Source organism: Microcebus murinus, chromosome 10 (assembly GCF_040939455.1).
Source record: "Microcebus murinus isolate Inina chromosome 10, M.murinus_Inina_mat1.0, whole genome shotgun sequence".
Taxonomy (NCBI): Eukaryota; Metazoa; Chordata; class Mammalia; order Primates; family Cheirogaleidae; genus Microcebus; species Microcebus murinus.
In genome coordinates, this window is record NC_134113.1 from 26,571,825 (window position 1) to 26,586,699 (window position 14,875).

At 41.4% G+C, this 14,875-nt stretch overlaps 1 long non-coding RNA gene across 1 annotated transcript; it reads left to right on the top strand.

Annotated features, from left to right (window-relative positions):
- The first annotated feature begins 2,470 nt into the window (after positions 1-2,470).
- On the top strand, positions 2,471-4,004 carry LOC109730915 (uncharacterized). Its single transcript, XR_002224052.2, has 2 exons — positions 2,471-2,577; positions 3,780-4,004. It is a non-coding gene; the product is annotated as an uncharacterized LOC109730915 (long non-coding RNA).
- The last annotated feature ends 10,871 nt before the right edge of the window (positions 4,005-14,875 follow it).

Sequence of the window (14,875 nt, forward strand, 5' to 3'; positions counted from 1 at the left end):
CTGAAATTGTGCAATGCACACCTTGCACAAGTCATGTCCCTGTGCATTGGGTGGATCGTACAGGCACATTGCTCCCTTTCAAGGCAGGTGATATCCTTATAAATATTAGTTCTAATAACTCTCCCATAATAACTGGTGCATATTTCTATAAACTGCACTTTCACAATACTCTGTAATTTTCTGATCCTTGTTCTTTCTCCCATTAAATTTGGTTTCTTTCCCCCATTAAATGTGTTAATGAATGTCTTAAGGGTAAGGACCATGTTTTATCTTTGTATCTCTAGTGTCTGGAGAAGTATACTGCATGCAGTAGGTTCTCAAAATAAATGTATGTTGAGTGCAGGAACAAGTCAACGAAACATCAATAGTCGCTGTCAGATTGTTTGAAGCTCCAGACATGCTGATACATAGTAAACTGCTTTGAAATTCCTTGGAGAAATAGCAAGACAATAGGCAAGTTCAAGGGAGAAACAGTTCGTGGTGCCCTCCCAGTGTTGGTAGTTTACCTTTGCAGAGTCCTACAGTGGGTTTTCTTAGCATTCCCACTGACAAGCCAGAACAGCAGGTGGATAGTTTCATCCTCCTGTTACACATGAGAAAATTGCTTTTGTCCGAGTTTCATAAATTCTACAATTTTTTCCTGTATCATTTTTCCTGGATAAACGAGTCAGATCAGGGTGCCTGTTTCCTTAAACAATCATGGTGCTCATATTAAAGGCCTTCATGGGAATATTCCATTTGAGAAATTACTATGGAGAAAAAATAAAGCTCATAAGTGCCTTATTTTCTCCTTTTTACTGCTTTATTTGACCTCCTAAAAATACCTACTTGTCACTTGGCTTTTGTGGTAGTCATGGGTGCTGTTTCCCAGGTGTTGCCGCGGCCCACTACCCCCTCCCCATACAGCAGGATGGTATTTCCCTGTCCCCCTTGAAGTTAGACTGGCCGGTGACTTGCTTTGGGCAGTGAAATGTGAGCAGAGCCGTGTGTGTGTGTGTGTGTGTGTGTGTGTGTGTGTGTGTGTGTGTGTCGCTTCCTGGTGGAAGCTCTAAGAGCCGGTGTGCAGTTCCCTACTTTGCCCTTCCCGTTGCACTGATGAGGGGTCAAACTGAAACCTCCATCAGCCTGAGGTCTCTGAGTAATTTCTATGAGTAATATATGTTCACATTCCTTATTGATGGCAAGTCAAAATGATCAAAGGAAACGCTTCTTTGAAGTGCCTTAGAGAAATAACTGGCTAGACGCGTGCATTTCAATTCCCCCCTTTCATTCAAAGACATTACTTCATAGTGCATTATGATCTGCGTGAGCAAGGGTGGCTTCAAAGGCCCATGCAAGATCAGCAGTCCTTCCCGGTGTAAACACAAGTCGACTGTGTCTTTCAGTAGCGCCTTTCACAGCCAATAGTCCCTGTCATTGTCAGGAACCCTAGACTCAGAATTACAAGTTTTGTTCAAAAAAAAAAAAGGGCATTTCCTCCTCCATCCTGGGAGTTGTCTACAAGTTGTCTCTGCTCCCTTGTTCTTTGCATTTAGGCCACCCTCCATCTTTTGCCTCTCTTTTGTTCTTGGTATTCTACAGAGGCAGCCTGGGCACTTTATTTGCTCATATCCAGAGCTGGGCTGTGATGGATACCCCTAAAGTATGGGGGACTGGCTGACTCTTGGCTTCTGTGGCCACCTATCCTGCCTTGTCCCCTTGGAGCCAGGGCTGACCTTGGACGATGTATTGAGTAGGCTGACTTTGTTCTCAGACCCACACATCCCTCTTCACACTTGGGAGACCCCATTGCACAAGACTTCTGGGGGGATGGACTCTCCTGCTACACTTCCTAGCTATGTGGCCTTGAGCTTGAAACCTCTACACTTCAGCTTCTAGAGCTCTTGAATAGCTGGCACTAGTGCCTAGCTCAAAGTGATCATGAGGGTTAAATAACACAATCCGTATAAATGTCTGGCACGTCGTCATCCCTCCATAGGTTTTAACCTTTATTATTAGTGTACTGGTTTTAGAATTATTCAGATGCCAGTGACTGGCACGACACAAATGTGAACCTCCTGGGCTGTGAGAAGCCTGGTGTCCATGGGGGGACAGACAGTGACAACAGAAAGCGCTCCTCAACAAGGCTCTGCACGCTCTGCTCACCTGTACATAGAAAGTGACTCTTCTGAAATCGCAAACACTTCGTTTCTTTGTGAAAACAGCATTTTAGAAAGGATATCAGCCTTTGCTGGGGAGCCAAATAAAGGATGTTATTGAGCTCTGAGAAGGGGATGGCTGTTAGCCAGCAACTCCTCAGCAATGTGGGAAAATGAGAGAGTGGGACACGAAGCTGGGCAGTGCCCGAGATCGACGGAGTGAATGAGCTCGTCCACGTGTTCTGTGGGGAGAGGAAAACGTGGCTTGTGAAATGGTTTAGTTAATACTAAACATTTACTAAACAGCTAGCACAGGATTGCTTATCAAGCAAGGCGTGAAACTAGTGGAAGCAGGAAACCCACGAGTGGTGAGACGCGGGCCTGTCTGAACGCTGCACTTTGCAGACTGAGGGGTTGGTGTAAGGTGTCCGACGTCAAGGTCAGCTTTCCTTTGTTGGGGTGTGTCTGCCTTCAACTTGGCCGATGGCCTGCTTGCAGGGAGGGTTCTGCATTCATCACTGTTCTCTCCCCCAAACTAGCTCAGTGCCTGGCGCATGGTAGGTGTTGCCTAAGTGTTTAGCGAGTGAGTAATCGAGGGCACCCATCCCAGGAACCAGCTTCCAAGGTCTAAGCGGGACTAGCAGATAGAAAGCTTGTGCTAACACAGTCATCCAGGACCCCAGAGTTTCTGCCTGGGCACAGGATGGGTGGAGGCATAGGGGAAGGGAGGAGAGGAGAGGCCAGCCTTCCCCCAGGCTTCCAGTGGTGCAGTTGGGAAGTCTGCAGGGACTTTGAACCCAGCATTGCAAAAGCTTGCTGGTTCCACTGATGAAGATGCAGGCTAAGGTGGGCTAGAGACTCCTGGCAGAGCTACCAGGAGGTTAGAGAGACCCGCAGCTTGGAGGGAAGAAGCATGGAGCCACACTGGTAGCTACGCCTCTCAGACCTTACAAGGGCTCTCAGCCTTGGGGATTAAGTTCTCTGTGTTTAGAGCACATTGTAAAAGTTCTACCTCATTTGAGTCACCTCAGGCTCTTACCTGGATGCAATAGTGACCATTTATTGAGCACTTCTATGCTCAGCATTGTGCTTAGTGTTTTATCCACTTTATCTAATTTAATTCTCATAACAACCCCACAGGTAAGTACCATGATTCCCATTTTAAAGATGGGAACTGAGGCTTAGTAAAGTTAAGCTACTACTAAATTACAGATCAGGGATTCAAACTCATGGCTGCATGACTGTGACATGTTATGCCATCAACCACTAAGAAAAAACTTCTAGCTTTATTTTATTTTTAGGTTGGGGTATGTATGTGTATAGATTTTAAATGTCTTCCCTCATTTTATGATTCTTCTGCAAATGTTGCTTTTAGAGCTCCTTAGCCATACCCTTAAATTTCTGGCCAGGTAGATACAGACTGAGGCAGACAGGTGTTGGGGTGGACCTTGTGATCTGTACCTCCTGAGGTCCCCACCTTCCTGAGTGTAGGCAGGACCCAGGACTTGGTTCTAACCAAAGAATATGGCAAAGGTAATGGAGTGTCACCCCATGATTATGTTAGCTCATGTAAGACTCTGTCTTCCCAGTAAACTCACAGTCTCTTTCTCTCTCTCGCTCTCTCTGTTGCCAACTTTGAAGAACTGAATTGCCATAGAATCCTACTGTGGCAGAAATATTCAGTAACCCAAGGGCATATGGACACAGAGCTTTCCGTGGTCAAGCCTCTGAGGAGAACCCAGCCTTGACCAACACCTTGACTGCAACCTTGTGAGACCCTAAAGAGAGGACCTTGCTGAACTGTGTGCAGACTCTTGTCCTAAAGAATATATGATATAATAAATGTGTGTTGTTTTAAGCTTTTAAGTGTGTAGTAATTTGTTATATAGCATGGAAAACAAATGCACACATCATTGCTTGAAAGAAAAAAAAAGTGCTATTTGATGACAGGGCAGATACATCGGGTTCAGAGGATGGTACAAAGCTGTTCTTGGGTTTTGTCCATTGGTGGAAATCAATCCATGAGAATCCTCCTCCTCAGTGGGCAGCAGTAAGGCCTTTTTCTCTGATCTCTCTTCCTTTGTTCTCCAGCCAGTCCTCTCCCTCCCAGCTGTCCTTGCTCATAGACTCTCAGTGGAACTGGGCAGAAAGGGAGAGTGTCTTAGTCCCTTCAAGCTGCTATAATGAAGCATCATAGCCTGAGAGGTTTCTAAACAACAGAAATTTATTTCTCACAGTTCTAGAGGCTGGGAAGTCTAAGATCAAGGTGCTGACAGCTTCGGTGTCTGGTGAAAGCCTGTTTCCTCATAGACCCCTGTCTTCTTATTGTAACTTCAGGTGGTAGAAGGGACAAGGGATCTATCTCTTATCTCTCCAGGGCCTATTATTAGGGCACTAATCTCATCTCAAGGGCCCCACCCTCATGACCTCATCTAACCCTAATAACCTCCAAAGGCCTCACTTCCTAATACCATCACCTTGAGGGGTGGGATTTCAACATACAAATTTTGGAGGAGACACACATGTTCAGTCCACTGCAGAGGGTTCAAGTCCCTTCCATTATACCCATCAAAGGGGGAATAAAGAAAGATGGTATGGCCTTGGGGTGACACATCTACAAGACAAACCTATCTTTCTTTTATAGATATTAATCACTTCTAATCATGTATTTCTCTGCAGTGTAATGCCAGGAGTTTCTGTTTTTCTCTTCCATGTTACCAAAGACTTTCTTCTATTATTTTAGTTCATGTAAAACAGGGTCTGATTAAATTTTTAATTAATTACCTCACCCCCCTTCTTTCCCCTCATGAATGAGGAGAAAGAAAAAAATTCTATCGGGCCTGACCTCTTATCGGAAAAGAAGGTTTTGTATTCCTGAGAGGAGGGAAACTGCAGGTTAAAGGCTAAATTCCTTTGTCTGTAATATAATCATAAAGCCTTTTTTTTTTTGGAAGGATCAAATAAAGCCTGTGTTTAAACCGACTGCATGTGCAAATACAATCGCTGTCCCTCTTGCTGTGACAAGTTTGTGCTGGCTGAAGCTTGAAGCGTTCTGAGGCTGGAGCTCACAGGGGTTTTGGGCGGAGAGCTGATCCTGGGCAGAGGGCAGGTGACCTGCTGACTGCATACAGATTCCCTCCCTGCAAGCAAAACAACTGCCCCACTGCCATTTGTCACTGGGCTCCATGGGGGTGGTAGGGGAGCGTGTGTTTTGCCTGCTTTGTTGGAAGGAGGAAAGGGAGGGTTGCTCTGTCCGGGATGAGGAGGCAAAGGTGGCATTCCTGTGTTGTTGTTGGAGCCCTTTGCATGAACAACCTCACCTGTCAAAACACGATGAGAAATAGAAGTAGAACAAAAGAGAAAGAGGCAGGAACCGATGAGAAGATGGATTGAACTAAACCGAGGCCTTAAAACACAATCTGTAAAATGTCTGATTGCATTTCATTTTATAGCTGCTTGAACACTCTGTGTGTGTGTGTGTATGTGTAGTCATATATTTATCTTATATAACTAACCGTGAAATTATTATAACTAACCATGAAATTATTATAACCATGATATTTCTAAATACTTTCACCAGTGTAGATATAATCATAAACACGTAATTCCTGGACAACAAAGATCAGACATTAACTTGCTTTATGCAATGTCCTTCGCCACCCAACTATAAATTTCCAGATCTTTAAGATACAGTTTTATAAACAAAGTGCTTTCATATAATTATCTCATCGAATAGCCTGAACATTAGCTCACCCAATTCTTCTCTGAGGACTCCAGAACTTCTACTCTTCACTTCCAGGCCAAGTCTAACAACTGTGTGTCCTTTAGAATTTCATGACACCCAAGTGCGACTCCGTCACTGGGCCTCTGCTCTCCAATCTGACTCAAAGCCTTCTCCCTGCTCCCAGTATTTCTGAAACCGCCTGCCTACCTCCTGCCCTGTGAGCAGCTAATGCAGCATTTTCTCCAAATATTCCCTTCACCTGTTCGCAGAGACCCAGAAGTCCCTTGAGGACATTTCTTCCCTCACTGCCTCTTCAAGGGTAGGATAGTTTTTTGTTTTGTTTTGTTTTGTTTCTTTCTCATGTCCCTCTTTGTACTTTAAGGCTGAGAAGTAGAAAAAAGCATCTTCCTGGCTTCCCATTTTTGATTGTAAAGCCTTTTCCCCTCTCTCTCTTGAAACAACCCCTTTTGCTCTTTTCCCTTCCCCTGGACCAGTCATTGCCAGAACTCTGCTACCTCTCGCTCATTGAAGAAATACTGGAGCCCCTGACCAAGGTGCTTCCTTTCCATCCTACTCCTGCAGCACTCTTTGACCTCAGCTTTCACAGGGCTCCCCTCTGCACCCCAACATCCCAGTTTCTTAACCTCTTCACCCTGCTCTACTCCATTTCAGCCACCCCACTCTCTTGGCCACCACGGGGCCTTGGTTCACAGCACCAGTAATTGCTTTCTTTCTGAAGTCTCCAGCTACAACCTCCTTCCTAGTTATCAGCTGACTTGCTTTGTATTCATAGCTACTTTTATTTTTCTTTATGAGTGGAATCTACCATTCTAAAAGAATTATCTGTAAGCCTTCTCCCATCTCCATTTTCTCCTTCATCTGACTTAGAGTTCATATCCATTGATATCACTGCCTTAAAAATATTCTTGGGGCTCATTGGATATTCCTAGACAGAAATAAATCTTGTACCTTAAACAAAAATTAACTCAAAATTGGTCACAGATTTAAATGTAAAACTACGAAACTTTTAGAAGATAACATAGAAGACGATCTTTGGGACACAGTGCTTGATGAAGTGTTCTTGAATATGACACCCAAAGCATGATCCATTAAAAAAATTGATAAATTGGACTTCATCAAAATTTTAAAGTGTTATTCTGCAAAAGACCTTGTTGAGTATAAAAAGACAAGCTAAAGACTAGAAAATAATACTTGCAAATCCACATATCTGACAAAGGGCTAGTATCTAGAATATTTAAAGAACTCTCAAACTCAATGTTATGGCAAAAGAGACCTGGAAAGTTTTCATCTGTGAGGATATGTAGATGGCAAACAGGCTTTTGAAGTTATGTTCAATATCTTTAGCCATTAAGGGATATGCAAGTTAAGATCATCACTATATACAAATTAGAACTGCTAAAATGAAAACTAATGATAACATATTGATGTAAATAAATGGTTGAATAAATAAATAATTATAAGAGAATGGACAAATCTTCCATGCAGAAGAATTTCAAATAATATATGAGAGAACTCTATCTTCAAGGAAGTGGAGCATACTTCCCACTCCTTAGGTGTGAGTTATACACAGTGACTTCCTTCCAAAGAGCACGGTATGGGAAGGGTTTTTGGAAAAAGAGTAACTTTATAATGAAGAAATCTAATGAACAGTGTCTCAGCCAGGGGAACATAGTCAATATCAAAGTGATAAGTTATGTTGACAGCATGGATCTTTGAGATATGATATGATAAGAACAGCACTTGACCTGGGTAGTCTTCCTCCTCAAAATCCACAACCCCAGCCTAGGCATGAGCAAAACATTATAAAACACCAGGAATTCAAGTGCTGTGGATTCTTGGATAACATGAGTTTGAACTACACGAGTCTACTTATATGCAGATTTTCTTCCTCTTTTGCCACCTCTGAGACAGCAAGACCAGCCCCTCCTCTTCCTCTCCCCCCTCAGCCTTCTCAATGTGAAGACAATGAGGATGAAGATCTTTATGATGATCCATTTCCACTGAATGAATAGTAAGTACATTTTCTGTTCCTTAAGATTTTCTTAATAACATTTTCTTTTCTCTAGCTTACTTCATTTTAAGAAGACAGCATGTTATACATATGACATATACAATATGTGTTAATTGCAGTTTATGTTGTTAGTAAGGCTATTAGGAGTTAGGTTTTGAGTCAAAAGTTATTATATACGCAAATTTTCAACTGCCTGGGGGTGAACACCCTTAACCTCCAAGTTGTTTAAGAGTCAACTGTATATGTTGCATAGAGACTCAAACCCAACTTTTCTGTCTCTAAAGCCAGTGCATTTTCTACTATGTGTGACTTATAGACAAACAGAAAGGTGCTTTTTGATTGATGTGAACTAACCTTCATCCGTGAGAAGTCTCAGGCTGCTCTCGATCTTACACCATTCAGGGATTCAAAGACAAAACAACCCACACCACTGGTTCCCAAACACTGTCTAGTAAAAGGTTTTCATTTGCCCACAGAACCCCTATTGTAGCAATTCCCAGCTTGCCTCTATAAGGCAATGAGTGCCATAGTGGTTTTGCTCTGAAAGTTAGGAGCAGTAACTGGGATGAGCCTTCAGCCTTCATCTCACAAGGGGCCAAGTAGCCCACCTGACCAGGCTCAGCGGGCCTTCCTACCTGCGTGGTAAGCAAGGTGAAACGGAGGGCTTGGGAATGTGGGAACTACTGTTCCTTAGCATCTTGGTTTGCCTAAACTATTTCAAATGAACTGAAACAGTATTGAGACCGACGTTTTCATTTTTGCTCATATCTGCATAAAACAGAATTTTTGGTAGTGACACTGATAAAAATGAAACACCAAAACAAGTTGCATATTAGAGCTTTTTCTCATGGGTGATATCAAATATCAAGGTATCAAATACACACAGTACAATAAAATTAAAAGAAAACTTATACCAAGGAAACATAACATATGTTGTATTATAAAATAAGTTTTAATGTTGTAAATGTCTCTGCATTTATATAAAACTATAAATATATCCTTTAAAATTATCCATGGTCAACAAATAGTATTTCTTGGGAAGAGCTCTCTTTTGTTCTGACATTATGAACTTTCTACATTTTTTGGTGTTGAAATATCCTTTCCTTTCTGCAATGATGGAAATGGTAGCTTTTTGTTATTGTTGTTGTTGGCAAAATTAATGGTTTGGCAACTCTATGTTTTCTCTCTCAACTGCTTTGGGAAGTTTTGCTGTCCTAAAAAAATTTAAGTCTGGGAACCACTAACCTAAGAATGCTATCATTCGAAAACGTAGGAGAATTAAATAGGCAAACATTTTAAAATTCTATGTAAATTAAGAACTCAGAAACTTTGGCTGATTTCATTAGTTTGTGTTCCACATAATCCACTGTAAAATTTCACTTTCTTCTTCCACTTCTTTACTAGGTTATTTTATAAACACCAAATATGAAAAGAACTTAAACTGTAGAAACTAGAACATATTATAGCTCCATAGTATCATATATTAGTATCATATATTAAAACTCTTTATAATATGTATTTTTCACTGAATAATATGCTATAAAGGTTTTGTTGTGGTTGTTTTCATCTGCGTGTATGTACATTTGCTTTGATATTAATATTTTTGCTCTTGCTATCACATGAATATTATGCCTTAGTGAAAGTTGCAAATACGTTCTGCAATGATTGAGGCGGTTTCTTATGTTTATATCAAAGGCACTAAGTTGATGAAAAACATGGAAATGTGCTTCTGAGTTTAGTAATTTTTTTCCTTTATATTGCATAATACAGGCAATAGAGCCATTCCATTAGTGTGGAAATAACTTCCTCGTGAATTCAGTATTATACTCAGGAAATTTTGAGCAGCATTTATGTAGTTTTGCTCTGCCTCGTTGCTCAAAGGCTTTCTAAGGATGTAAAAATAGGCACTGGTTGGACTTTCCCTTCATTTCCGTGCATGCCCTGATTCAAATGAATCCAATGTTGCCTCATTAGGAAGCAGATCCCTTTACTCTGCCCTATGCCATCTCCATTTCAATGAGCTGTAGAAGGAAAACACAATTTCCCTAGCACCTGTAGTTTCAGAATGAGACCATTTGCATTGCTAGAGTGTTTCACCCACAGCAGGTAGTTTTATGCCAATCTACGTTAATGGCAAAATTGGAAGTTAGCGTGTTAGCATTTCCCTGCTCAGCCTGGAGACTGAAACGTGCAATGTTGAGTCCTGTGTCATTTTGAGAATCCATTCTCCTTTGGATCGCTGCGCATTCCAAAATGTACTCAGACTAGAGTTTTTACTGATATTTAGAAACAATTTGACAATTGCTACTTGGATACAATAGTGATTTAGGAAGTGTGGAAATGTTGGTGAGGTCAGACAACACTATAAAAGGAGCCAAACATCTCAAACTGATGAATCCATGAAAATGTAGCATCAAGAATATTCAGAGAAGGGAAATGGAGTCTGGAGAGGAGAAATAAATTTGCAGAACATCACTTTAAGTCACCAAACATTTTAACCTAAAACTATGTGTATGCATTAAGTCCTTGTTAAAGAATAGAGGGGGTTAATATTTTTAGCACAACGGAACCATTAGCAAATTCACAAATTATACTTTTATTTATTCTTCCATTGTGAAGGATACACATTTGTTAGCTGAAGTAAGATCTCCTGCCTTACACAATTTCACTGTGGAAAAAATAATATTGACCTAGCCTCTGATCCTGCCTAACATGAAATTGATACATACTTAGAATCATGGAATTTTTCAGCTGGAAAGTACCATTGGATGAGATTTTAAGGCATTAAAAACAACTTGTGACCTCCATACCAGTTATCATTTATAAGAAGTAATGATGAACGCCACAAAGATAGAATGATTAAATAATTATACTGAACAATAGGGAAAATGGGGTCCTAGTTAATGAACTTGTTGATTCTCTTTTCTACCACTGGGTAAAGCCCTTCAAATATTCTAAAATTGCTGAATTGGGCAACACTTGGGAGATGACAGTCTGACTATAGGATTTTGCACGGATGAGGAAACTAAAACTGAGGTAGGACAGTTGCCAACACAAAGATCTCACAGCCCCTTAGTAATAAAGCCAAGTTCAGAATAAGGAAAGACTATGAACTTGGAGCAAATAGAATAGCAGGGCCTGTTTTCAGGGAAGGAGTCTTCTTCAACTAACAAGTATAGCCTCAGAGGAGGGTGGGACACACTGAAGAACTTGGATAATACTTGGAGCTGAGGAACCCAGAGCAGACCTGAACCTACTTGGAAAGGCTCTCTGGAAGAGCAGAGTATGCTCCTCCCCAGTATGGATGACTGTAGAGCTGATGACAATTAAGTAGAAATGGACGCCTGTAATCCTAGCACTCTGGGAGGCTGAGGCAGGTGGATTGCTCAAGGTCAGGAGTTCGAAACCAGCCCCAGAAAGAGTAAGACCCCGTCTCTACTATAAATAGAAAGAAATTAATTGGCCAACTAAAATATATATATAGAAAAAATTAGTTGGGCATGGTGGCACATGCCTGTAGTCCCAGCTCCTGGGGAGGCTGAGGCAGGAGGATTGCTTGAGCCTAGGAGTTTGATGTTGTTGTGACCTAGGCTGATGCCATGGCACTCTAGCCCAGGAAACAGAGTGAGACTCTGTCTCAAAAACAAAACAGAACAAAAAAAGAAATGTATGCTGGAGAGCTCTCTGCCCTCTCTGTTTGCCTACAAGCAGGACATAGATTTACAAAGACAAAAGGTATCCTGGCCACCAATCCTCCCCACCCCATCCCCCAGAACAAAGGTTAACCACTTCACAAGACAGCTTTGGACCCTCATCATCCTGGAGAAGACACCAGAGGAATTTATATTGGCAGGCTTTGCTAACTAGCCTTGATCAGCCATTTGTTTGCCTTTTCCCAAATTGCCAGCCCACCTATAGAGACTGGAAGTCCTTTTCTTTTCTTCTTTTCTTTTCTTTTCTTTTCTTTTCTTTTCTTTTCTTCTTTTCTTTTTTCTTTTCTTCTTGTCACTTCTCTAAAAATTTACTGCTCTTTGTTGAAGATGCCACATGAGTGAAATTCAAAGCCACCTCTTTGAGAACTACTCATTCTCTGAGCGTCTCCCATGTATATCTGGACTACATCTGTTAATAAACTTCTGTTGTTCTCTTGTTAACCTGTCTCTTGTAAGAGTGGTTCATTCCAACTAAGAACCCATTGGGGCTTATTATTATTATTCCCTCTACAGCTCTTTGTCCATGTGTTTGTTGATCAACACATAGACATTTCTCTCTCCTTGGTGAGAAAGGACTCTTAACTTAGATTAGAAACTCATAGAGCATGATTTGTAACTCGTTGTAGGATCCAAAATGAATTATTTCAAAGCCTGGAGATAGTGTACCAGAGTGGCCAGGACATGGGTCCTACACATCAACTGTCTGGGTTTGGCTGTAGGGTGAGTGAGGGAGAGGAGTCACCACGAAAGTCTTTGTAGGTCATGTCAGGAAAGATTTTTGCTTTTATCTCAAGAGCATTGGGAAACCATTTCCAGGCAAGTATTTGAAACAGACAAGAGTGTGTTCAAATGCATATTCAAAAGCTTATGTGACTCCTACCTCTGTCCATTACTAGTTGTATGTTAATTGGGGCAAATAATTTATCCTATCTGTGCTTTTGGATACTGCATCTGTCAAATGACACCTTTTACTGTTGCTATGAGGATTAAATGAGATAATGCTTTCAAATATGCAAATGATGCTTGGGACCCAGCAGGCTCTCAGCAGATGGTAATGCCATTCAGCTCTACAGGAAAAGAAAAAGAAGAAGACCCAAGGGGAACATCAAGGTTGATGGTAGAAAGAGAAGAAAAGGTGAAGACCAGGAGGTGAAGTTAGAATGCTCTTAAAACCCATTCAGGGTTAGTGGTAGTAAGTAGGAGATAGAGCCAGGAGAGCCTCTGGGTTTTGAAATTGGACTTCAGGGGCCTCTCACCTTTTATCTACAGCCCTTTGAAATGCTAGTCTTCCATGAATCATCCTATGCTCTTCTGCACTAATAAATTTTTCAGCAGCTCCACTTTGAATTGGGCTGAGTATCTAGAGCACAGTTATTTTCTGAACTACAAGAACGATGATCACAGCAAACTCACATTGAGGAAAGACTTTCTCAGTTTAGCATTTGAAGCTTGCTGAAATCTGGGCCTAACCTGAATCTAATTCTTATAACTCTCCAGCATAAAGGATGTTTAAAACATTTCCCTGGCTCACCACCAAGCCCAGGCTCCCTAAGGGGGCTCGTGGGGACCCTTCCGACCCAGTTTCCACATGTCTCTCACATGTCATCTCACTGCTCCTGGCTTTACACTTCACACTCTCACAGCAACCCTGGGTGACCTGGAAGCTCTGTTCTTTCTCCCTACACACCAAGTGCATCTTCTAACCTGCACCTTTGCTCAGAAGTGTCCTACTCACCTCCACCAGGAAGCCTTCTCTGATGCCTCTGGCTGGGAGATGTACCCCTCCCTTCCTAGCCTGGCTCCACACCTCACATGAGAGTTCCTGGTTCCTTTGGTTGACTCTGAGCTCTTTGTATCCATTGTATTCAGCGCCTGGCTTGTAGAAGGCTGTCATAATGAGTGAGCCCTTTGATCCATGTAAACTACCCACTCTCTGTTCCAGGGCTTATCATTCTTATTGGGGTAACTTCCCTGCATTTTCAGAATTCCTGAAACTCTTGCTCTGTGTGTCATATGCGTCTTCCTATTGCTGTGTATTTTACTCTCTGTTTAGGCCTTTCCCATAAACAAGTACTTGGGAGAAAGACAATAGCTTGTAAATCTCTTTACCCCCAATAACTTTAATTCAATGTCCAACACACGGAGGTGCTTGACAAATAGTTGTCAGTTATGAAGATGCTGATTTCTGTCTTCACTCTAGTTTTCCACCCTCTTCCCATCAAATCCCACTCATCCTTAAGGTCTGCTTCTTCCACAGATTCCTGCGGTGTTTGCTGGGTTTATTTTTCTTTGGAACACTTAAAGCATACACTGTAGTTTATTTTTATTTAACCGCTCTATGTGTGTACATCATGTATCTCATACAAGTATTTTTGTTTTAGAAAACTGTCTGATATTCTTTTATAACACTTCCTTCCTCTGATAGTTAAAGTCATTTCCTTTGTTAACTTTATCAGGTTGAGATGACCAGGAAAGGAAATGACTTAAAAGGAGGTGGACGTCTTGCGTATGCATATGTTTGTGAGTATATGACATGTGGGTCTGGCTGGTTTGGAGAGTGGTTAGGAGAAAGTGCAACTGAAAAGCATTTTTATAGGACTGTATTTAAGGATTAGTTTCTTAAATAATTTTGCTGTATTCATTATCTTAATGACAATGCTGAAAATACTTCAGAAAAGTGGAATATAACTGGCCACAGGTCAGAAAGACAAAAACATTCACTTGGGTAGACAAGGCAGTGATCAGAGCTTTGGTGTCAAACCATCCGAGCTCCATTCCTGGCTCTCTCATTCCCTGTGGGACTCTGGAAAGTAATATACTCATTTCAAACGTTAATTCCTCCCCTTGCATAACAGGAATGAGAGTACCTACCACATAGGATTATTGTAAAAATTAAATGAGTGAATATATGTAGAACATTTAATTGAAGGCCTGAGGCAAATTAGCTATTACATTAATGATGATAAGGATACAAAGTAAGGGTAAGGGTGCACAAGATTGAAGCATAGAATTATCACTGGTTAGTAATTAAGGAAGTGGGAAGCTTTTTGTGGAGCCTAAGAAAGGGTATGAATGAAATTGTGGAGGCAATGGGGGTGGAAAATGAATTAAAATAGTGAAAAGCTGCCCATTGGAGAAGCAGGCACCTACCCCTAGGAGGGGAAAGATTAAGGGAAGGAAGATCAAGATGGGAAAAGTTCAATGAAAGGCCTCTTAGAAAGGAGTATAAAGAAAAAGAATCAATAATAAATTAGGGTATGGGAAATAC